At 39.8% G+C, this 25,433-nt stretch overlaps 1 protein-coding gene across 1 annotated transcript in view; it reads left to right on the top strand.

Annotated features, from left to right (window-relative positions):
- The first annotated feature begins 18,525 nt into the window (after window positions 1-18,525).
- Window positions 18,526-25,433, top strand: part of LOC126425147 (luciferin sulfotransferase-like) — a 105,963-nt gene continuing 99,055 nt past the window's right edge. The window contains exon 1 of the mRNA XM_050088097.1: window positions 18,526-18,604. The gene's annotated coding sequence lies outside the window, so the exon portion shown is untranslated. The remainder of the gene's footprint in view (window positions 18,605-25,433) is intronic.

Raw genomic sequence — 25,433 nt, 5'->3', positions numbered from 1 at the left:
ACCAGACTGGACAAAAGCAGTAATCACACCAATCTTTAAACATGGAAACAGAAAAGATTGTAACAACTACAGAGGTATCTCTTTAATCAGTGTTGTGGATAAAATCTTCTCAGGTGTGCTCCCTTTGAGTGTGCTCCCTGCCGTCGTTGGATAAGCAGATGCCAGCAGCAAGTCGTATACTCTTAGCTTACTTACTTGTTACATAGTTTAATTCTTAATTTCTTTGCGTGTTTTTGGGTACTTGCATTGTTTAATTCATAAATTTCGGGCGTATTATAGTATTTGAGAGTTGTACCATCGCGCTTTAGTGTTTACTTCGCAGATTCTAACTTAAATTGCGTGTGAGTTTCGTATAGGAGGTGTAATTTCGAGTTTTAGTTACTGTAATCGTAAATTCAGGCAGATTGTAGCGCAGTCGTTAGGCATTTGTACAGGTTAGTTAATACATTCCTTGCGTGTTTCCCTTGCGTTATCTAGGCACGGACTCGATGTTCAACATCGATTAGAATGGACAGGGACTGTGATTGCTGTGTTCGGATGAGGGCTGAGTTGGCATCCCTTCGCTCACAGCTGCAAGCGGCGCTGACTTCGGTCGCGCAGCTTGAGGCTGTTGCCAATGGGCACCACTGTGGGGAGCCGGACTTGGGTATCACGGGGATGTCAACCTCGTCCCGTCTGTCCCCAGATCGGTCTGCCGCTGTGGTCGCCCCGGTTGCTGCCCTCAGTGGGGCTGAGCCCTCGCCTGTGGTTGATTGGGAGGTCGTTCCAAGGCGTGGCAGGCAGCGAAAGACGTCCCCGGAGGCTGATCAGAGAGCCTCCCCGGTGCGTCTGTGCAAACAGGTTTCAGGCACTGTCTCTGGTTGAGCCAGATGCAGCTACCTGCCCTGTTTCAAAGGATCATTCTCAGCCTTCAAGGTCCGGGCAATCGCAGAGGGTGGGCTTGGGAACTCCAATGTTAGCCGCGTAATGGGGCCCCTTAGGGATGTGGCGGCTAAGGTGGGGAAGAAATCCAGTGTGCACTCCGTGTGCATTCCGGGTGGAGTCATTCCTGATGTGGGAAGGGTCCTTCCGGATGCCATGAACAGCACAGGGTGCAGCCAGCTGCAGGTGGTGGCACATGTCGGCACTAATGTGTGTCGCTTTGGAGCTGAGAAAATTCTCTCTGGATTCCAGCGGCTATCTGATTTGGTGAAGGCTGCCGGTCTTGCTCACGTGATGAAGGCAGAGCTCACCATCTGCAGCGTCGTTGACAGAACCGACTGCGGACCTTTGGTGCAGAGCCGGGTGGAGGGTCTGAATCAGAGGCTCAGACGGTTTTGCGACCATGTTGGCTGCAGATTCCTTGACTTGCGCCATAGGGTGGTGGGGTTTCGGGTTCCGCTGAATAGGTCAGGAGTTCACTACACTCAGCTGGCGGCTACACGGGTAGCGGAGGCTGTGTGGCGTGGACTGGGCGGTTTTTAGGTTAGAAGGCCTCGGGAAAGTACGGGGTGGGCTGCAATCTGAAAGGGTGCATGGCAAATACAGGACGTGCTTGGATCAAGGAACAGTCGGAATTGTAGTTGTAAATTGTTGTAGTTGTGCTGGGAAAGTCCCTGAGTTACAAGCGCTAATAGAAAGCACAGAAGCTGAAATCGTTATAGGTACAGAAAGCTGGCTAAAGCCTGAAATAAGTTCTGCAGAAATTTTTACGAAGTCTCAGACGGTGTTCAGGAAAGATAGATTAGGCGGAATTGGTGGTGGAGTGTTTGTGTCTGTCAGTAGTGGTTTATCTTGTAGTGAAGTCGAAGTAGGTACTCAGTGCGAATTGGTATGGGTCGGGGTTATACTTAACAGCTGAACTATGTTAATAATTGGCTCCTCCTACCGACCCCCAGACACCGATGATATAGTTGCTGAACAGTTCAGAGAAAATTTGAGTGTCGTAACAAATAAATACCCCACTCATACGGTTATAGTTGGTGGGGACTTCAACCTTCCGTCGATATGTTGGCAAAAAAACTTATTCAAAACCGGTGGTAGGCAGAAAACATCTTCCGAGATTGTCCTAAATGCTTTCTCCGAAAATTATTTCGAGCAGTTAGTCCACGAACCCACGGGAATTGTAAATGGTTGCGAAAACACACTTGACCTCTTAGCCACAAACAATCCAGAGCTGATAGAGAGCTTCATGACTGATACAGGGATTAGTGATCACAAGTTCGTAGTAGCTAGGCTCAATACCGTTTCTTCCAAATCCACCAGAAACAAACGCAAAATAATTTTATTTAAAAAAGCTTTCCTAAGAGACAATCTCCATTCCTTCCGAACTAACTATTCAAATGCAGACGAGATGTGGCTCAAATTCAAAGATATATTAGCAACAGCAATTGAGAGATTCATACCTCATAAATTGGTAAGAGATGGAACTGATCCCCCATGGTACACAAAACAGGTCCGAACGCTGTTGCAGAGGCAACGGAAAAAGCATGCGAAGTTCAGAAGAACGCGAAATCCCGAAGATTGGCTAAAATTTACAGACGCGCGAAATTTGGCACGGACTTCAGTGCGAGATGCCTTTAATAGGTTCCACAACGAAACATTGTCTCGAAATTTGGTAGAAAATCCGAAGAAATTCTGGTCGTATGTAAAGTACACAAGCGGCAAGACGCAGTCAATACCTTCGCTGCGCAGTGCCGATGGTACTGTTACCGACGACTGTGCCGCTAAAGCGGAGTTATTGAACGCAGTTTTCCGAAATTCCTTCACCAGGGAAGACAAATGGAATATTCCAGAATTTGAAACACGAACAGCTGCTAGCATGAGTTTCTTAGAAGTAGATACCTTAGGGATTGCGAAGCAACTCAAATCGCTTGATACGGGCAAGTCTTCAGGTCCAGATTGTATACCGATTAGGTTCCTTTCAGATTACGCTGATACAATAGCTCCCTACTTAGCAATCATATACAACCGCTCGCTCACCGATAGATCTGTACCTACAGATTGGAAAATTGCGCAGGTCGCACCGGTGTTTAAGAAGGGTAGTAGGAGTAATCCATCGAACTACAGACCTATATCATTGACGTCGGTTTGCAGTTGGGTTTTGGAGCATATACTGTATTCAAACATTATGAATCACCTCGAAGGGAACGATCTATTGATACGTAATCAGCATGGTTTCAGAAAACATCGTTCTTGTGCAACGCAGCTAGCACGAAGTAATGGCCGCTATCGACAGGGGATCTCAGGTTGATTCCGTATTTCTGGATTTCCGGAAAGCTTTTGACACCGTTCCTCACAAGCGACTTCTAATCAAGCTGCGGGCCTATGGGGTATCGTCTCAGTTGTACGATTGGATTCGTGATTTCCTGTCAGGAAGGTCGCAGTTCGTAGTAATAGACGGCAAATCATCGAGTAAAACTGATGTGATATCAGGTATTCCCCAGGGAAGCGTCCTGGGACCTCTGCTGTTCCTGATCTTGGCACTTGACGCTAAATAACGAAAAAGAATTCCGTTGGAATTCGATTACTCGATAAATAATACAATTCTCAAGGCTGTCAATTCAACTAAGTACCTGGGTGTTAAAATCACGAACAACTTCAGTTGGAAGGACAACATAGATAATATTGTGGGGAAGGCGAGCCAAAGGTTGCGTTTCATTGGCAGGACACTTAGAAGATGCAACAAGTCCACTAAAGAGACAGCTTACACTACATTCGTTCGTCCTCTGTTAGAATATTGCTGCGCGGTGTGGGATCCTTACCAGGTGGGATTGACGGAGGACATCGAAAGGGTGCAAAAAAAGGCAGCTCATTTTGTATTATCACGTAATAGGGGAGAGAGTGTGGCAGATATGATACGCAAGTTGGGATGGAAGTCATTAAAGCAAAGACGTTTTTCGTCTCGGCGAGATCTATTTACGAAATTTCAGTCACCAACTTTCTCTTCCGAATGCGAAAATATTTTGTTGAGACCAACCTACATAGGTAGGAATGATCATCAAAATAAAATAAGAGAAATCAGAGCTCGAACAGAAAGGTTTAGATGTTATTTTTTCCCGCGCGCTGTTCGGGAGTGGAATGGTAGAGAGACAGTATGATTGTGGTTCGATGAACCCTCTGCCAAGCACTTAAATGTGAATTGCAGAGTAGTCATGTAGATGTAGATGTAGATGTAGAGATATTGTTGAAAGGAAAGTGCGAGTATTAGTTGAGGACCAATTGGATGAAAATCAGTGCGGGTTTAGGCCTCTTAGAAGTTGTCAGCACCAGATCTTTAGCTTACGGCAAATAATAGAGAAGTGTTATGAGTGGAACAGAGAATTGTATCTATGCTTTATAGATCTAGAAAAGGCATATGACCGGGTTCCTAGGAGGAACTTATTGTCTGTTCTACGAGATTATGGAATAGGAGGCAAACTTTTGCAAGCAATTAAAGGTCTTTACATGGATAGTCAGGCAGCAGTTAGAGTTGACAGTAAATTGAGTTCATGGTTCAGAGTAGTTTCAGGGGTAAAACAAGGCTGCAACCTGTCTCCACTGTTGTTCATATTATTTATGGATCATATGTTGAAAACAATAGACTGGCTGGGTGAGATTAAGATATGTGAACACAAAATAAGCAGTCTTGCATATGCGGATGACTTAGTTGTGATGGCAGATTCGATTGAAAGTTTGCAAAGTAATATTTCAGAGCTAGATCAGAAATGTAAGGACTATGGTATGAAGATTAGCATCTCCAAAACGAAAGTAATGTCAATGGGAAAGAGATATAAACGGATTGAGTGCCAAATAGGAGGAACAAAGTTAGAACAGGTGGACGGTTTCAAGTACTTAGGATGCATATTCTCACAGGATGGCAACATAGTGATAGAACTGGAAGCGAGGCGTAGCAAAGCTAATGCAGTGAGCGCTCAGCTACGATCTACTCTCTTCTGCAAGAAGGAAGTCAGTACCAAGACTAAGTTATCTGTGCACCGTTCAATCTTTCGACCAATTTAGTTGTATGGGAGTGAAAGCTGGGTGGATTCAGGTTACCTTATCAACAAGGTTGAGGTTACGGATATGAAAGTAGCTAGGATGATTGCAGGTTCTAGTAGATGGGAACAATGGCAGGAGGGTGTCCACAATGAGGAAATCAAAGAAAAACTAGGAATGAACTCTATAGATGTAGCAGTCAGGGCGAACAGGCTTAGATGGTGGGGTCATGTTACACGAATGGGAGAAGCAAGGCTACCCAAGAGACTCATGGGTTCAGCAGTAGAGGGTAGGAGGAGTCGGGGCAGACCGAGGAGAAGGTACCTGGATTCGGTTAAGAATGATTTTGAAGTAATAGGCTTAACATCAGAAGAGGCACCAATGTTAGCACTGAATAGGGGATCACGGAGGAATTTTATAAAGAGGACTATGCTCCAGACTAAATGCTGAAAGGCATAATCAGTCTTGAATGATGATGATGATGATGATATTCTCCTTCTTGTTACACCTGTACAGTTTTCCTCCCGTTTCGCCTCGAAACGAACAGCCAAAAGCACAGCACTGAGGCATTATTCTACTTAATACTTCTAAAATATACAACACTTCCTATGCTTCACACGTAACGCTAGGGCCCACAATGGCTGCTATGTCACGTGACACGGTTTCAGCCAGTCATGAACAGCAGACGACAGCAAACTCAGGGGAAAAGGACTTTTTTGTCCTTTATTGAATTTTGATTTTCCCATAAGGGGCGGGCTGGCAGCAGCTTAGTACGCTGCTCTTCAGCCTACAGAATTTTTAAAACGTAAGAAGAAGATAAGAAATAATAAAAGCAGGCGATAAAACGGTGACTTAAATAGGAAAACGGCGGAAAATCGTGGAAAGTTAAAACATAAAACAAAGGGTTGGCAATGCTAATAAAATACACAGGAAGCAGACAGATAAAATAGTTGACAGACAATTTAAAAGACATGGCGACAGTCTGGTTTCTGTTCGCAGGAGATATAAAAATCACACCCAGTGACAGTATGATTTCCGGTCGCAACAGTTCAGAAAAGACACACAACACTGAACACTCACTTTAAACACTGTACTAAAATGTCGGCACAAAGATGACACACCATAGCCAAGGGCAGATGGGGGGGGGGGGGGGGGAACCTGGACAGATGAGGGGAAAACAAGGAGGGAGGAGAGGAAAAACGAAAAGGGGGGGGGACCGAAGGAAGTAGAGGACATAAAGGGGGGGAGGGGCAGGGCAGACGTGAGAGGTGTCAGACGTATGCTTTGCCGGCGATGGGCGAGGCATGACATAGTCTCTGACCAGAGAGTAGTATGTCGTTAGTTGTTGCTTGTCGCGAGTCTGCGCTTGTCTGCGCGAGTCGACAGTCGGCTTTAGTAGTCAGTCGGCTTTAGTCTTCTGTCCGTGCTAGTAAGCAGTAGTCTTGAGTAGTCTGCGTGAGTCGGCGGGAGTCGGCGCGTGTCGGGTGTCCGCTCTGCTCGGGACTCTGGTCAGGACTCTGCAGGATGGGTATTGTTGTAGAAGGTAAAGAAGCAGCCTTGCGCATATCGAATAATGTACGTTAATTGTCATTTAATTTGTTCCAAAAAAATGCCCCAGTAATAATTTTTACAATATAAAGTAATTTTTTTTAAAGAAAAACATTCATTTCAATTTAAAGAATATTTCCTATGCATTCCTTCCAAGAATCAAAAAAAAAAAAAAAAAAAATACGCCAGCATTGCACGAAGCTGTGTCAAAAAATGTCTATATAAGAGCAGATATATTTGCAGTTTTTATTGAGGTAAGTATTTTTCCTTTTTTTTTTATTCAGAATACAGGGCCGAAGGGCAGTGCTGCTATCCTTATAAAATTTACCAGGTTACTAATTTTTTTATTATTATTTATGGATTTACGACTTGAATTTTGAGGTTACATTAAATGCGAATGCATTTCTGCACACAGATTACAAATGGAAGCCAATTTTGTTCAGAGGTTACAATATTAGAAAAATTCATTATTATTTTTCTGTTGGGAGTTTACATTTGGATCATGGTTAATAGTTTATGGTTCATTTTCATTTAATTTTAATAATTTTTTGTGGGGAGGTTACACTTGGCGACATCCGGCCAGGATCGTATTTCTTTGTGAATCTTCTGAGAAGTAGTCATATATCTGCTCTTATTTACTTAAATGTAGTTTGCATCTGGCACAACGCATTTACTAATTTGTCACTCTTTCTTTCACAGATCATCGGCAATTTGTTGCTCTTTGTTGTAATTGTTTGTTGCATTTTTGCATTGTCTTTGTTTGATTTGTGATTAATATTGATTTGTGAAAAATGCCGCGAAAAACTGTTAACAGTACATCGCGATGTGTAATGAGTGAAATAGCTGACTCGAATAATTTGTCCGATAATACTTGCGACACTCAGTGTAATGATGACAATTCTCCATTTACAGACAATCAGTGCCTACTGACCACTAGTAATGATTTTGATCCTAGTGATCAGCAAACAAATTCAATTGTGTCCTCTGTTAATTTAACGACAATTGATGACGCAGCACGTTCCATTACAATGAACGGTGCCCAGCTTAACACACCCGGTTTGCAAAATTTACATAGTGAACAGATGAATTTTTCTAACGAAAATGAACAGTGTACTCAAAATACGACAGATTTATTTGATTCCGAGGTAGTGACTAACAGTGCACATCCGATTGGAAAACCTTTTCGAGAATCACAGAATGACCAAATGGTTACTCAAAACGTGATAATTGCAGGTACGCCATCAAACAGCACAGAGAATAGAGTAGGTAGTATTGGCTTGGATCAAATTGTGTCAATATTGCTACAACAGAATGAAAGACAAGAGAACAATCACAAACAACTTAGTGAACAGAACAAACAACTTAATGAAAAACTAGGCAACAATTACAAACAGTTGAATGAAAAACAAGACAACCTTAATGAAAATTTCAAACAACTTAATGAAAAACACGACCACCTATATGAACAGAACAAACAACTTAGTGAACACATTGCAGCCGTTGCCGCGCAATGTCATGATACTAAAGAACAATTACGTGAAGAAATTAAGGCTTGTGCTAGTAAAAGTAGTGAAGAAATTAGATCTGTTACACAAGAATTAAGTAATGTACAAGCAGCCACAACAGAATCACGTAGACATGAAATCAGTGCAGTCGCTAAACAATGCTCTGAAAACACAACACAGTTACCGGAGGAGTTTAAATTAATGTCAGCGGAACTTTCGCGTACACTGGATGCAAAAGTAGACGCGAAATTCGATCAACAGAACAGTCAAATTGATGAACGTTTTAATCATCACCTACAAAACAGTGAAACGCGTTTCCGTAAATTTATACAGGAACAGAATAAAGTAAGCGACAAGTCATGGAAACAATTACCGCACAGAGACAGGAAGATAAACGTAAATTGTTTACGAAAGCAAAAACATACGTAGACAACAGTATTGCTACAGTATCAGACGAAATTAATACCATCAAACAGTTGAACACCGAATTGCGTGATGAAATTTCGGATCTTAAATCAAAAACAGATACACACATAGTAGACTTTCAGACAGTGACCGACAGACTCGAACAATTAGAACTAATACAGGATTCCGATGTCATCAAAGCAGACGTTAAAAAATTGAACGAAACCACACGTAAAATACAAAAACAGATTAATGCTTGTGATAATAAAAACGATGATCAGGTAAAAATACTGACTGAAAAATATAATGAATTGGCCAGTCGTATTGACGTTATTGAAAGTAATAATGACAGCAAATCAGACGATAGTTCACCGATTTCGTTTAATCAAACACCTGAATTCCAAAATTTACAGCAGACAATCAGTGTGAGAGATTCGTCCAATAATACATTACGTAGAAAATTGTCAACTTTACAGCAAGAGGTAACACAGATGAAAAATGTTTCAGCGTTTAACACATCACAGCAGACGCCGCTTTGCGAACATTTGTCAGACTCACACAGCCAGTATAATTTAGGTAATTTACAGAGAGTACGTGAGTTAGATTCCGAACAGTCACAGACAAATAGATTCTCATACAATCGTGAACCTGTTCAGACGTACAGAGACAGCCACGCAATTTCAATAGCAAAGGTAATAGACGCTTCAGAAACGACAACCACCAGAACTTTAATACCAGACAAAATTTTAATTATCAGTATCGTCAAAATTATCAGCAACAGGAGCCACGTTTTGGTAACAATAGAGGCTTTTCTCTGCAACAGCAACAAAACCAACCGGTTAGCATACCTAACCAACAATGTAATGCACAAGGTCAACCAAGCTTTAATGTTTCGCTGCCTGCACGTATAGCGTCAGCCCCAACAAATAGTACTGCACAGCAACAAGGAAATCAGTACGTACAGAAAACACACTATTTCAATTCCTATCGGAATGCACCGCATAGAAATGACTATCATGACAGACATAAAAATAATGAGCACAATTTTCAGTGTACATTTAATAACAGTCGGTCTTACCAACAGCAAAATCATTCGCAACAACAGATTATCATGAATGAACCAGACAGTAGGTATCATCCCGAACGTAATACGTCAGGAAGAAAGAACAGTACAAATAGTGGAAATGCCGCAGCGTCCTCCTGCAAATAATAGCACATCAGATAGATTTTGACTAGATACAGTACAGGTTGCATCTTCCAGCAACGTAAGCAATACTTCAGATACACAGAATCTTGTTCACGAAAATGTTATTTAAAACATGCTTTGTTGAATGCACCACTTTTATCGCACCCAGGTCTTACTAGAAATTTTTCCGTTACCACCGACAGTTCTAACACCGCTTTAGGCGTACATATTTTTCAGGAAATTGAAGAAGATGGTTCTACAGTAATTAAAAAAATAGCCTTTGCGAATCGCATTCTGTCACCTGCTGAACGCAATTATTTTGTTACAGAACTTGAAACATTATGTGTTGTATGGGCTTTTACGAGATTTCGGCATTTTCTTTATGGGAGACATACCACCGTTTACACAGACCATAGAGCGATACAGTTTTTACTTTCGGCTAAATTTACACACGACAGATTAAGCAGATGGAAACTTTATTTACAAGAATTTAATTTTACAATTGTTCACATTCCCGGTACACAAAATATTGTAGCAGACACACTATCCCGTTCTCTTAGCAACAATCAGCAAGACATCGCAACCAACTTCTGCAAAGCAAATTTCAGCGTCATGTACATTCAACAAGTTGCATTTGAAAATTTCATTTCGTCATCATTACAAGAGCTGAGTAAAGACAACGTGTGGAAAGAAATTAAACACCTTTGGCTAGATAGGAATAATGTTACCATTAGAAACCATTACACTGTACGTAATGACATTCTGTTTCGCCGCTCTCATCCTGACAGCAACAATTGGTTATTATGCATTCCTGACGAACTTGTTAACAAATTAATCTGGTATACTCATTTAAGTTACGCACATTGCGGAGCCAGAAATTTGTTTTCTTATACTGAGACAGAACTGTTATTTTACCAACATGGAGAAACGTATTCGACGAGTTTTAGCGTCATGTAAAATCTGCCAGAAAGCTAAATCAGATACGACTTCACATATTCCTCCATTACATCCCATTGTACCTGTTAAATTGAGACATATGGCCGCTGTAGACATTTTTGGTCCAATTCCCAGAACTAATAGAAGTTTTTGCTACATCTTCGTCGCTGTTGAACTCACTTCAAAATTTGTTACCTTCACTCCGTTACGCAAAGCTACTGCTAAAACTGTTTCGAAAGCATTTGTAAAACATTTTCTATTTCATGTAGGGCATGTGTTGAAAGTAATTTCCGACAATGGATCACAATTTCGATCTGCTATATGGACACGTATGTTAGGAGCTAGAAACATTTCTCTGATCTATATATCCAGGTACCATGCTTCTTCGAACTCTTGTGAACGATTAATGAAAGAAATTGGTAAACTGTGTAGAATATACTGCCATAAAAGACATATTGATTGGGACACACACATACTCTCATTCCAGGATGTAATTAATTCCATACCAAATGAATCTACTATGCTATCTCCGTCTGTTATACTGAAAAATGTTGAACCACCTAACAAATTAAAGAATTAGTAACCTTTCCTACATCTCGTCGACTACGACACCATGAAATAATTGACATTGCGCTGAACAACATCAAACGTGCCGCAGAGCGCCGGAGAAGACAGCAAAAACAGGTTTGTATACACCGTGACTTTCACATTCGACAGAAGATACAGTACGTGCACACTATTTATCCAACAGAGGAAAGAGTAGATGCAGTAAATTTGAGCTTCTATACGCAGGTCCATATCGAATTCGCAGCATTCCTCACCCCAATGTAGTACACGTCGAAACTTTGAGAACCAGAAAAACCAAAGGGAACCACCACGTCTCCAACGTCAAACCTTTTATTGAATGAACATACTTTATGATTTATCACACTGTAATGCCATTTCCTAATTTTTTTATGACCACTTATGCAATTATATTCACATGAACACTTACTGATGATTATCGTATTTTTTCTTGGCAAGTGCCCGGCAAGGTAAAGTTAGCAGGTCGCTTTTCTTGTCGTTACACATCAGACCGTGCATATTTTTCCAGATGAACTTACACATTTTATGACCACTTATGCAATTATATTTATGTGACTACTTACTGATGATTATCGTATTTTTTCTTGGCAAGTGCCCGTCAAGGTAAGGTTAGCAGGTCGCTTTTCTTGTCGTTACACATCAGACCGTGCACATTTTCCAGATAAACTTACGTATCTTATGAATAATTATGCAATTCTATCTGTTGTTGTTGTTGTGGTCTTCAGTCCTGAGACTGGTTTGATGCAGCTCTCCATGCTACTCTATCCTGTGCAAGCTTTTTCATCTCCCAGTACTTACTGCAACCCACATCCTTCTGAATCTGCTTAGTGTATTCATCTCTTGGTCTCCCCCTACGATTTTTACCCTCCACGCTGCCCTCCAATACTAAATTGGTGATCCCTTGATGCCTCAGAACATGTCCTACCAACCGATCCCTTCTTCTGGTCAAGTTGTGCCACAAACTTCTCTTCTCCCCAATCCTATTCAATACTTCCTCATTAGTTATGTGATCTACCCATCTAATCTTCAGCATTCTTCTGTAGCACCACATTTCGAAAGCTTCTATTCTCTTCTTGTCCAAACTATTTATCGTCCATGTTTCACTTCCATACATGGCAACACTCCATACGAATACTTTCAGAAATGACTTCCTGACACCTAAATCAATACTGGATGTTAACAAATTTCTCTTCTTCAGAAACGCTTTCCTTGCCATTGCCAGCCTACATTTTATATCCTCTCTACTTCGACCATCATCAGTTATTTTGCTCCCCAAATAGCAAAACTCCTTTACTACTTTAAGTGCCTCATTTCCTAATCTAATTCCCTCAGCATCACCCGACTTAATTAGACTACATTCCATTATCCTTGTTTTGCTTTTGTTGATATTCATCTTATATCCTCCTTTCAAGACACTGTCCATTCCATTCAACTGCTCTTCCAAGTCCTTTGCTGTCTCTGACAGAATTACAATGTCATCGGCGAACCTCAAAGTTTTTATTTCTTCTCCATGAATTTTAATACCTACTCCGAATTTTTCTTTTGTTTCCTTTACTGCTTGCTCAATATACAGATTGAACAACATCGGGGACAGGCTACAACCCTGTCTTACTCCCTTCCCAACCACTGCTTCCCTTTCATGTCCCTCGACTCTTGTAACTGCCATCTGGTTTCTGTACAAATTGTAAATAGCCTTTCGCTCCCTATATTTTACCCCTGCCACCTTTAGAATTTGAAAGAGAGTATTCCAGTCAACATTGTCAAAAGCTTTCTCTAAGTCTACAAATGCTAGAAACGTAGGTTTGCCTTTCCTTAATCTTTCTTCTAAGATAAGTCGTAAGGTCAGTATTGCCTCACGTGTTCCAGTGTTTCTACGGAATCCAAACTGATCTTCCCCGAGGTTGGCGTCTACTAGTTTTTCCATTCGTCTGTAAAGAATTCGCGTTAGTATTTTGCAGCTGTGACTTATTAAGCTGATAGTTCGGTAATTTTCACATCTGTCAACACCTGCTTTCTTTGGGATTGGAATTATTATATTCTTCTTGAAGTCTGAGGGTATTTCGCCTGTTTCATACATCTTGCTCACCAAATGGTAGAGTTTCGTCAGGACTGGCTCTCCCACGGCCGTCAGTAGTTCCAATGGAATATTGTCTACTCCGGGGGCCTTGTTTCGACTCAGGTCTTTCAGTGCTCTGTCGAACTCTTCACGCAGTATCGTATCTCCCATTTCATCTTCATCTACATCCTCTTCCATTTCCATAATATTGTCCTCAAGTACATCGCCCTTGTATAGACCCTCTATATACTCCTTCCACCTTTCTGCTTTCCCTTCTTTGCTTAGAACTGGGTTTCCATCTGAGCTCTTGATATTCATACAAGTGGTTCTCTTATCTCCAAAGGTCTCTTTAATTTTCCTGTAGGCGGTATCTATCTTACCCCTAGTGAGATAGGCCTCTACATCCTTACATTTGTCCTCTAGCCATCCCTGCTTAGCCATTTTGCACTTCCTGTCGATCTCATTTTTGAGACGTTTGTATTCCTTTTTGCCTGCTTCATTTACTGCATTTTTATATTTTCTCCTTTCATCAATTAAACTCAATATTTCTTCTGTTACCCAAGGATTTCTACTAGCCCTCGTCTTTTTACCTACTTGATCCTCTGCTGCCTTCACTACTTCATCCCTCAAAGCTACCCATTCTTCTTCTACTGTATTTATTTCCCCCATTCCTGTCAATTGCTCCCTTATGCTCTCCCTGAATCTCTGTACAACCTCTGGTTCTTTTAGTTTATCCAGGTCCCATCTCCTTAAATTCCCGCCTTTTTGCAGTTTCTTCAGTTTTAATCTACAGGTCATAACCAATAGATTGTGGTCAGAGTCCACATCTGCCCCTGGAAATGTCTTACAATTTAAAACCTGGTTCCTAAATCTCTGTCTTACCATTATATAATCTATCTGATACCTTTTAGTATCTCCAGGGTTCTTCCATGTATACAACCTTCTATCATGATTCTTAAACCAAGTGTTAGTTATGATTATGTTGTGCTCTGTGCAAAATTCTACCAGGCGGCTTCCTCTTTCATTTCTGTCTCCCAATCCATATTCACCTACTATGTTTCCTTCTCTCCCTTTTCCTACACTCGAATTCCAGTCACCCATGACTATTAAATTTTCGTCTCCCTTCACAATTTGAATAATTTCTTTTATTTCATCATACATTTCTTCAATTTCTTCGTCATCTGCAGAGCTAGTTGGCATATAAACTTGTACTACTGTAGTAGGTGTGGGCTTCGTATCTATCTTGGCCACAATAATGCGTTCACTATGCTGTTTGTAGTAGCTTACCCGCATTCCTATTTTCCTATTCATTATTAAACCTACTCCTGCATTACCCCTATTTGATTTTGTGTTTATAACCCTGTAGTCACCTGACCAGAAGTCTTGTTCCTCCTGCCACCGAACTTCACTAATTCCCACTAAATCTAACTTCAACCTATCCATTTCCCTTTTTAAATTTTCTAACCTACCTGCCCGATTAAGGGATCTGACATTCCACGCTCCGATCCGTAGAACGCCAGTTTTCTTTCTCCTGATAACGACATCCTCTTGAGTAGTCCCCGCCCGGAGATCCGAATGGGGGACTATTTTACCTCCGGAATATTTTACCCAAGAGGACGCCATCATCATGTAATCATACAGTAAAGCTGCATGCCCTCGGGAAAAATTACGGCTGTAGTTTCCCCTTGCTTTCAGCCGTTCGCAGTACCAGCACAGCAAGGCCGTTTTGGTTATTGTTACAAGGCCAGATCAGTCAATCATCCAGACTGTTGCCCTTGCAACTACTGAAAAGGCTGCTGCCCCTCTTCAGGAACCACACGTTTGTCTGGCCTCTCAACAGATACCCCTCCGTTGTGGTTGCACCTACGGTACGGCTATCTGTATCGCTGAGGCACGCAAGCCTCCCCACCAACGGCAAGGTCCATGGTTCATGGGGGGGGCAATTCTATCTAGTGACATATTAATTTTATTAAATTTTCTCTCCATTAAAGTCTTCAATTCTCGCCTCTATTAACTACACAACATACAAACTGAACACAAAGAAGGTCACTTTTCTTATCGTTATATATTTGACCATGCATATTTTCTATTTTTCATGTGTGTATGATTGTTTTCCTGTTTTCTTTGTATGCTCTATCAAATATTTAACATATAATAAACACCAGTTGACTTTGACATTTTTGCCTTATGATATCTCAACATCGTGACTATTTTACATTTTTTTTTTTTTTTTTTTTTTTTTTGCTGCTACATTGTGGTACTCTGTGTATATTTTTGCACCTGCACACTGTCTATGTTTTTGACATATTACGTTTTCTGTCATGCTATGCTGTATGCTCAATTATGTTACTATAAACCAGTTTTTATTTAGTGGGTATATTATTTAAATCCAAGACATTAATCTTTGTTCATCATTTTCAGAAAGAAATAACGTGTAAAAGAAATAAATTAAACAGAAATGGGAATTTCACCTTCGGAATGAACGAAAGAAGATGCAATACCTCATCATGAAGAGTAAATGGATCAGAATTAACAAGCATTAACAAGAATATACTATACACATCGTAGAATAGCAGTCTTAACTAATTTTTTTTTCAGAATACGAGGAGATTGATGCAGGCTGTCAGACAGAACTAAACATCTTAATTTTAGTGATGAAATATGCTAGAAATAAGGAATAGTTGTATAATGAATAATGAAGTGACTTTTTTTTGCAGATGATAATGAATGGTGATGAATAATGATGAAGAATATGCTACTATGGATAATGAAGTTTTTCTTTACAGGTGATGATAATAATGGAGTTATAGTGATATGAATTATGAAGTTTTTCTTTGCAGATGAAAATAATGATGAAGTTTATATATTTACTATTAGTTAAGAAATGCTATGTAGTTATTTAAGTATTTGTTGCAGTTCGTTTTGACAGTATGTCTTATGTCGCATGGTATGATGACTGAAGGTTTTTGGAAAGGACAGCTAGAGAACATATATATTTTATACACATTTCACTACCTGTTAATCCGAAGTTCACTACTTTTCAGCATAATATGCGTTTCTTCTTTCAGTTTAATAATCCATTTTGTATTTTTTGCAGGAGAAATTATTCATGAAATTAATGTGCAATAAGCAGTTGGTCATTAAACCTGTGTCATTCATAAATGTGATCACATATACTCTATTTGTTTCATAACCTTGCTACAGCTGACTCATGACGAATGACGTTACACATCTTCATTTGCAGCAAGTATTGTTATGCCCCAGTAATTAATTATCGATCTCAACGCAATGCATTGCTAGCACAAAAAAAGAGATAGTTCTGAGTAATTCTGAGTAATGTATTCTAGTCACAGACCTTGAATAATAGTTACAGTATGTTACATTTCCAATATGTCCTATGTCACTGTAGTGATCAGTTCTGAGTAATATTGAATGTTGCTTTGTAATAATGCTTAAATACTATGCTCATAATTTCTGTAAATAATATTTTGTTCTACTCTATAAATGCTATGCCAATAATTGAGTCTCATTTTGAATGATAACTTCTGAATAATACTGAATAAGGTTTTATGAAAATATAAGAATACTTTATAACTGGTCAATGAGTGCCAATAATTATTTTAAATATGTCGCATGACACTTGAATGATGAAAAATGTTTTGTGCTATTCAATACTTGCTATATGTTTTGTAACTGGCCAATGAGTGCCAATCATTACTATAACTAAGTGAATTATGTTAATACTATGCCATTCATTAGCTCCTGTTTTGAATGATGACTTCTGATGGTTTGTAACTCGCCAATGAGTGCCAATAATTATTTTAAATGTGTCGTATGTCACTTGAATGATGAAAAAATGTTTTGTACTATTCAATACTTGCTATATCTTTGTAACTGGCCAATGAGTGCCAATGATTACTATAACTAAGTGAATTATAATAATACTATGCCATTCATTAGCTCCTGTTTTGAATGATGACTTCTGATGGTTTGTAACTGGCCAATGAGTGCCAATGTTCTCTGTACACAGATTACTTATGAACATTATTCTGTAATACTTCATACATGGTACAGAAATGTTCAGTAACTCGGCGATGAGTGCCACCAATTACTCAAATCAGTTGTTAGACTAGTGTAATTCTCAGTGAAGACTAGTATGTGACTTAACGTCCTTCACCTTCTGACCTAATTACCAGAAATTACTGCAATATCCGTTTGTCCTGTCTATCCTCATGATCATGGACCACTATATTTGGTTTTTGCACTAATTCTACGTTGGTGTACCTTACAAGGACGTGGTGTTGACACGACATGCTGTCCACCACCTTGAGCGATGGAGATGTTATTATGGTCCCACTGTTTGGTGTACCTAATGTACTACCAAAATGATAACATGGAATATTATTACGACATTTCAGTGTCTTGACTACACTGATTAATACTTCAAGGAAAAAAACTTCAGATTGTCTCATTTGGTGTTGTGCTTCTGTAGAAAGTTTGGACTTTCAGTGCAGCTGTGTGCAACCTAAAGTGCTACAACCATGACACAATCCTTCCCATTCCTTTCCTAGTTCTTGTAAAATGATAAAGACATATACAGTGCGTGTGCACTTCATTTCATTGTTAACAAGATCAGTTGTCCTAAATATGCTAAAGACTTATACAGTGCGAGTGCACTTTATTTCACTCCATGATATGTTATGTAAAAATGCTAAAGACTTCTACAGTGCGTGTGCACTTTGTTTCACTCCATGATATGTTATGTAAAAATGCTAGAGACTTCTACAGTGTGTGTGCAATTTATTTCATTCCTTGATATGTTTATTTGTTGTAAAATGCTAAAGAGTTTTACAGTGCGTGTGCACTTTATGTCATTTGTTAACATGATTTGTATTCATTGCGTATACATTTTGTGATTTGCTGATATGTTTTGTACTACAGTGCATGTGCACTTTTTGTCATTTGTTAATATGTTTTTTACTCATTGTGTATAGATTGTGTCCTTGCTTGATGTGTTCTGTACTCAGTGCATGTGCACTATATTTTATTTCATGTTTTGCACACATATATATATGTATATATTTTGTGATTGTAAACTTAGTTAATTAAGAAAAATTTGTTGCTCATGGCAAGTCCAATTGACTCACCATCGCTGCCAAATTTTTGCCCCCCCCCCCCCCCCCCCCAGTGGAGGGTTATGAAAGACGTATACGTGGCCGGCGATGGGCGAGGCATGGCAGAGTCTCTGACCAGAGTTGTTGCTTGGCGCGAGTCGGCGTCAGTCGGCTTTAGTCTTCTGTCCGTGCTAGTAAGCAGTAGTCTTGAGTAGTGGACAGTAGTCTGCGTGAGTCGGCGGTAGTCGGTGCGTGTCGGTAGTCTGCTCGGGACTCTGGTCAGAACTCTGGAAGATGAGTATTGTTGTAGAAGGTAAAGAAGCAGCCTTGCGCATATCTAGTAATGTATATTGTCTTCTCATTTCTTTAAAAAAATGCCCCAATAATAATTTTTATAATATAAAGTAACTTTTTTAAAGAAAAGAATTCATTTCAATTTAAAGAATATTTCCAATGCATGATCATTCCTTCCAAGAATCAAAAAAAAAAAAATTAAAATATACGCTAACATTGCACGAAGCTGTGTTGAAAATTTCTACATAAGAGCAGATATATTTGCAGTTTTTATTGAGGTAAGAATTTTTGCTTCTTATTTTATTCAGAATACAGGGCCGAAGGGCAGCGCTGCTGTCCTCATAAAATTTACCAGGTTACTAATTTTTTTTATTATTTTTGTGTTTAGGAATTTTTCTGTTTCGAACTTAACATTAAATGAGAAAAAAATTTTGTGGGAACATTAAATGTGAATGCATTTCTGCACAGAAACTATAAATGGGAACTAATTTTGTTCAGAGGTTACAATATTAGAAAAATTCATTTTTATTATTATTTTGTGGGGAGTTTACACTTGGACAATTTTCATTATTATTATATTTCTATGGGGAGGTTACAAATTACATAACGCAAACATTTTTAACGGACGCGAATTCCTAGCCAGCACCTATTGTCCCTGTTAACGAACTACGAGAGATGTTAAATATTGCTTCTTAACAAGTAACTTATTTGAAATGCCGTGAGGTAAAGCTTTGTTTTGGACAAGGATTCGAACCCAGAACCTAATCGGATAGATATCGAAGCACTATCAAGTGTGACATATCGCATTTTCTCGGCAGAAGCTAGATGTTTTAACTGAAATGACGAGACGAAACTTTAATTTTCTCCTTCCCAGGACTCCAACCCAGCACCTATCGCTGTTTTTATTCTAGAGAAAACGAACGTTATATATACGGGTTTGTTGCACCAGCAGCGACATGTGGGCATGTTTGAACTATAAATAATATGACGAAGAGTTCAGTGCTGACTGGGAATAGAGCTCCACACATAACGTTGTTGACTACACACAAAGAGACGTCAGCTACCGAATTTTTCTCCACCAGCAGCTCGGAATAACATCTTGAACTTACAGTGATCTCGCAAACAGTTCTGTGTCTCACTGGGAGTCAAAAACGTCAAATATCGTTAGTGTTGATAACGAATGAAAATACATTAAACATCGAAATTATTATCCACCAGGGGATAGGTGTTCTCATGGTAGAGCTTGATAATACATAACGAAATCTTTAGTGCCGGGCCAGGCTTCGAACCCATTCACGCGCAGTTGTGGAGATGTTGAGGAATCTGCAGTTTTGAACAAACAACAAATTGTAGCCGAGCTGTATTGGCACGAAGGGAACAAATTCCGCGTTAAGGGCCGTCTGAGTTGCATTCCCAGTTCAGAACCAATTTTATCGACATACAGAAGCTCAGATAAAAGATGGAATACGTGTCCTGTGATCCTACATAGCGTTTGTTTCGTCACTAGAAATAAATAACTAGTATAAGATAGGTTACTGGTCATAGAGTTTCTACATGTCGCCACTCCAGACTTTATTGTGGCTCAACCTAACGTCTGCTTCGTAGAGAAGGAATATCACTTCTAAGGTGAATTTCAGACCACAGTGCCATTCTTCACTTGGTGTAGCCAGAAGAGAATGGAATGATTAATTTCTCTCTCATGTTTACTATTGTTTTAATAACACAAAATGAAACATTACGAAAATTGTGAACTGTATTATAAGAAATGTAATAAAACTACCAACAATAGCCTTACGACGAAAGTCTGTTTTAATAAAACTGAATATCTGTACACAAGCGTACCTCTATCGACATGAATTAGTAAAATACTACTGACTTAGATTTCGATTGGGTCTGTGTTTAATTGGTATGCTGTGTCATACTCAAGAGGTATGCAAATGTGGCATTTCATAAATAAAGTTATGTATTCCTAGAAACCCAAAATTTACTTGTCAGCAGCGGAAAGAGGCGTTACCTGTTGTGCAGCATTGTAAGTTTTTCACCATTGCACTATGAGCCGAAAGTATTTTCTTGCGATTTCCTTATCGATGTTAGATCTGACCGTTTGTAGCACTTTCACAGAAGGGATAAAAACTCTACACTCAGTGAGACCGGAACTGCGAACCATAAAAGACGGTTTTTCACAGGTCAGTACGTTACCACACGGCTGGCGAAGAACTGTGTGTCTGAGCTTCCTCTTATGAGACCAATAGTGTCTAGAACTCGTAAACAGCTATTTAAAAGACGAGATTAGTTGCGATTTCCACGTGCAACGACTTTCCTGGGCTGAAAACCGTAAATTTACAGTCTTTTGTTACACCTCAAGCGATAATAACTCACATTATTCAATGGAAATGACAGGTAAAATCAAGTGAACTTTGAGGCTTAATTCCGTGCACACCAGGAAGTAACTCGCCGATCACAGAGTTGACAAACATACCTTGCCTTGTTGCCAAATCTCAGTTACAATACTAGCAGGAAAAAGACGAACCGATGTGATCTTACAGCGGGCTGGGAAGTGACAATAGCTGGTGTCTCCAAGTCGCGGCTGCTACGACCTGGAATACGTAATGCATCTGATTCGCATTTCTGTAACTAGGTTTAAGGACTGGAGCGTAGTTACTAATAATACTCAGAACTGACTGCAAACTAAGCATCATAAATCAGTAACTCTCATAGTTGTTTTTATATTTCTTTCGTAAGTGTACTCAAAACTAAGAAACTCATTCACAGACGTTTTCGTGCCTCGCCGATAGTCGAGCACAACAAACAAATAAAAATAAAAAAGAATGTGTGTGTGTGTGTGTGTGTGTGTGTGACAGAGGGAGATATATATAAAAATCAAAAAGAATGAGAGAGAGACAGAAAGAGTAAAAAACTGTAAAGAAATTGAATCATGGTATGTAAAGAAATCATTCATTAAAATGATACGTTCCACATAATTATGAAACATCGTATTCATGATCTATGAAACAAGAACTAATCTAATCTAATCTAATCTAATCATATCGTATTGATGACTAGCCATGAGGAGTCATGAATTACCGAAATTTTTGCTACTACCATTATCCAAATCTAAACTTGAAAATAAAAGACGACAGTTTTTGTAATAAACCGGGACTGCTATCAAGACCCTTTCGTCCCTGTTAACTATGCACGAAAGATATCTGATATAACTGTATTCTGAAGTAACAAAGTGTGCATGCATTTAAAGATGAAGTGTATGATGTGAAGTTCTGTGACAGAGATGCGAACCCAACACGTAATCGGATTGTTAACCTGGTTCAAATGGCTCTGAGCACTATGGGACTCAACTGCTGCGGTCATCAGTCCCCTAGAACTTAGAACTACTTAAACCTAACTAACCTAAGGACATCACACACATCCATGCCCGAGGCAGGATTCGAACCTGCGACCGTAGCAGTCGCACGGTTCCGGACTGTGCGCCTAGAACCGCGAGACCACCGCGGCCGGCGATTGTTAACTAAGTAAAATCAAATGTTTCGTATGGTTTTTTTTACCAGCTGCCAGGTGTTTGAATCTAAAATAAGGATACATACTTTTGTGCCTAATCGACATTCGAGTTTGGTTGGAGCCCTGGGAAGGAAAAAATTAAAGTTTCGTCTCGTCATTTCAGTTAAAACATCTAGCTACTGCCGAGAAAATGCGATATGTCAAAGTTGATTGTGCTTCGATATCTATCCGATTAGGTTCTGGGTTCGAATCCCTGTCCAAAACAAAGCTTTACCTCACAGCATTTCAAATAAGTTACTTGTTAAGAAGCAATATTTAACATCTCTCGTAGTTCGTTAACAGGGACAATAGGTGCTGGGTAGGAATTCGCGTCCGTTAAAAATGTTTGCGTTATGTAATTTAAAGTTGATATTTGCTAACTGATACTGTGTAAAATCGAGGTATATCACTCTCTGTATGCCTAATCAGGAATGACTGTTAGTTTCCGTCGGTCATGAAATCTTTGCTTAGTCTGCATGACCTGGGTTTGAATCCATATGCAGAACGAGGCGGTTTGTCGTGTCATTTGAAGTTCATACATACTCTCAACTAGCTGCTCGTGAATAACTTACATATTTAATGTCATTTTGTGTTAAGTAATAAGTACGGTATGTCACTTTGAAGAGTAAATCATGAATACGACGAACTTACTACGTGCATTGCCTATCTGACGTAATAATGAGAGAGGTAACATTTCAGGTACGTCATTTATTGTAATAAATGTGAACTTACAAGCATTAAGGACAGTCTTACCGGTGATAAGGTGTTCCCTGATATTTGTACTATCGTAGTATTACTTTACATCTTGAGTTATTGCGATACAGAGTAGTGTTTTCTAGTGGTGACTTGTTGGAACCATTTTGAACGACTGTACCAAGAAGCTGTTAGAGGACCTGCTAGACAGTTGCGTTATGCGGGTTGCATGCGAATCAGGTGAAATGCAATTCAGGTCGTTCGGATACTTTTGTGCATGACTGTACATCGACAGGCGTTTTGTGCAAAATCAGTCAAGTTAGAAAACGCCATGCAAATTGCTGTGCTTACTGTAAAGTGTAAACTATCTGAAGGCACATCATGAACTTACGCATAGCCAGTTTCGGCAGTTCTTGGAGGAATTAGGAGAGGAGTACGGCGACATATCTTACTATACCGAGGCATGCCGGCTCAGTCGAGGTAAAATGCTGAAACGATTTTTTGATTTACGTTTGGCCGTAGTACATTTCTTACATGAGAAGGGAAAGACCTGAACGTCATTTTGAAAAGTGAAAATAATTTAATTTCTGAAATGTTGGAAAAGGTATACGCTTTTGAAAGGAAGCTTGTTCTCTGGGAGAACCAACTATTGCCTGGTAATACTGTACATTTCCCTAGCCTTGGTTTGGTCCGCGAAAGTGCTAGGGAAATTGTAAAAATTTAGGAGTAACTCTGAGCACGATTCGTAGATGTGTCTTCTGTCGTTCGTTGCTTTGCACGGCCGTTTCCATCATCAGTTGAAAGTGCCCCAAATCATCTACAGACGGAACTGTAGATGTGTGACGGGGCCTAGAAGAGGTGAGGCGAGAAGTTACAGCAGCCTGTCTTTGGCGCGTTGTAAGGTGGCCGTGGAAATCTCTAGAGTGGTAAGTGTAACAGATAATATTAAGGTGACAAAAATCCTGGGATACCTCCTAATGTTGTGCAGGACCTCGGCATAGTGAATCATCTCATCCTGGCATGGACTCAAGAAGTCGCTGGAAATCCTCTGCAGAAATATTGAGCTACGCATCCTCTACAACAGTCTATTGCGGAAGTGTTGGCAGTGCAAGATTTTTTGCACGTTGTGACTGCTCGATTATCTCCCGTAAATGTTCGATGGGATTCAAGTTCTAACAACCCTACCACAACAGAGGTCAAAAATTAATTATGATTGTAGTGTTGCTCATGCTGCTAAATATTGCATTTTCGGGACACAACAAAGTTATATTATGTGGCAGGTGTCATTAGAGCACAGTTAATAAAGTCATTTCTTGAAATAATGGATAAACTAGGCACTCATCTTTTCGTGTTTCCCACGCTGGTCTCGTTGTGAGCTCATGGCTCAATCGTCGAAAATCTCGGTAGTGATGATTCCAAGCTCGAATGCAAAGAGGCCTAGGTGTTATTCTGCGATATTCAAAAGTTTTATAGATGTGTTTCATAAACCATTCTTGAAGATTAAACTTTTGCATGTTGGGACAATGGTGATGTAAAAAAGTAATCAGCACTCCGAATTTAAGTTACACTTCTTTTTTATTACTTTTGCATGTTGGGACAATGGTGATGTAAAAAAGTAATCAGCACTCCGAATTTAAGTTACACTTCTTTTTTATTGCTTTTGTTGCAATATCACGTAACTCGTTCCAAAACATCACTTCACAATATAAAATATACTTGAAAATATCTTCCTCACTGTTAAAGTTCACATTTCATAAACTGACTACAATTTGGGTCTTTTTAACATGCCGGTCGGTGTGGCCGTGCGGTTCTAGGCGCTTCAGTCTGGAACCGCGTGACCGCTACGGTCGCAGGTTCGAATCCTGCCTCGGGCATGGATGTGTGTGATGTCGTTATGTTAGTTAGGTTTAAGTAGTTCTAAGTTCTCGGGGACTTATGACCACAGATGTTAAGTACCATAGTGCTCAGAGCCATTTGAACCATTTTTTTTTTAACATGACGACCAAAGCTTGACTCTCTAATAACCGCTTGTGCGCCCAAAAATCAGAGTTACAAGTACATCAAAGATCATAGTGACAAAAGAAAGAACACACATAAGAATAATATCATTGCAATATATACATATCGATGTATCGAAGTACCTCTACATTAATGAAATCAAATCTGAATGTTGTCACAGTAATATGTTAACTATTTTACAGAAACACGGTAGGATATTGCTGGTGTCGAGAGGTTGAGGTGAGGTGTCGTAATGGTTACAACGTCATGCTATCTGTGTGGTCGAATGATTCGCTCGAATTCTCCAGAATGTTCTTGAAACAAATCGCGAACAGTTATGGCCCGGTGACATGGTGCATCGTCATCCATAAAAATTCCATCGTTCTTTGTGAACATGAAGTCCATGAATGGCTGCAAATGGTCTCCAAGTAGCCGAACATAATCATTTCCGGTCAATGATAGGTTCAGCTGGGCCAGAAGACCCAGTCCATTCCGTGCAAACACAGCCCACACCATTATGGAGCTACCACCATCTTGCACAGAGCCTTGTTGAAAACTTGAGTCCATAGCTTGGTGGGGCCTGCCTCAAACTCTACCATCAGCCC

This window comes from Schistocerca serialis, chromosome 10 (assembly GCF_023864345.2).
Source record: "Schistocerca serialis cubense isolate TAMUIC-IGC-003099 chromosome 10, iqSchSeri2.2, whole genome shotgun sequence".
Taxonomy (NCBI): domain Eukaryota; kingdom Metazoa; phylum Arthropoda; class Insecta; order Orthoptera; family Acrididae; genus Schistocerca; species Schistocerca serialis.
The sequence above is the reverse complement of the archived record's forward strand: the minus strand, read 5'-3'. Positions and strand labels throughout refer to the sequence as shown.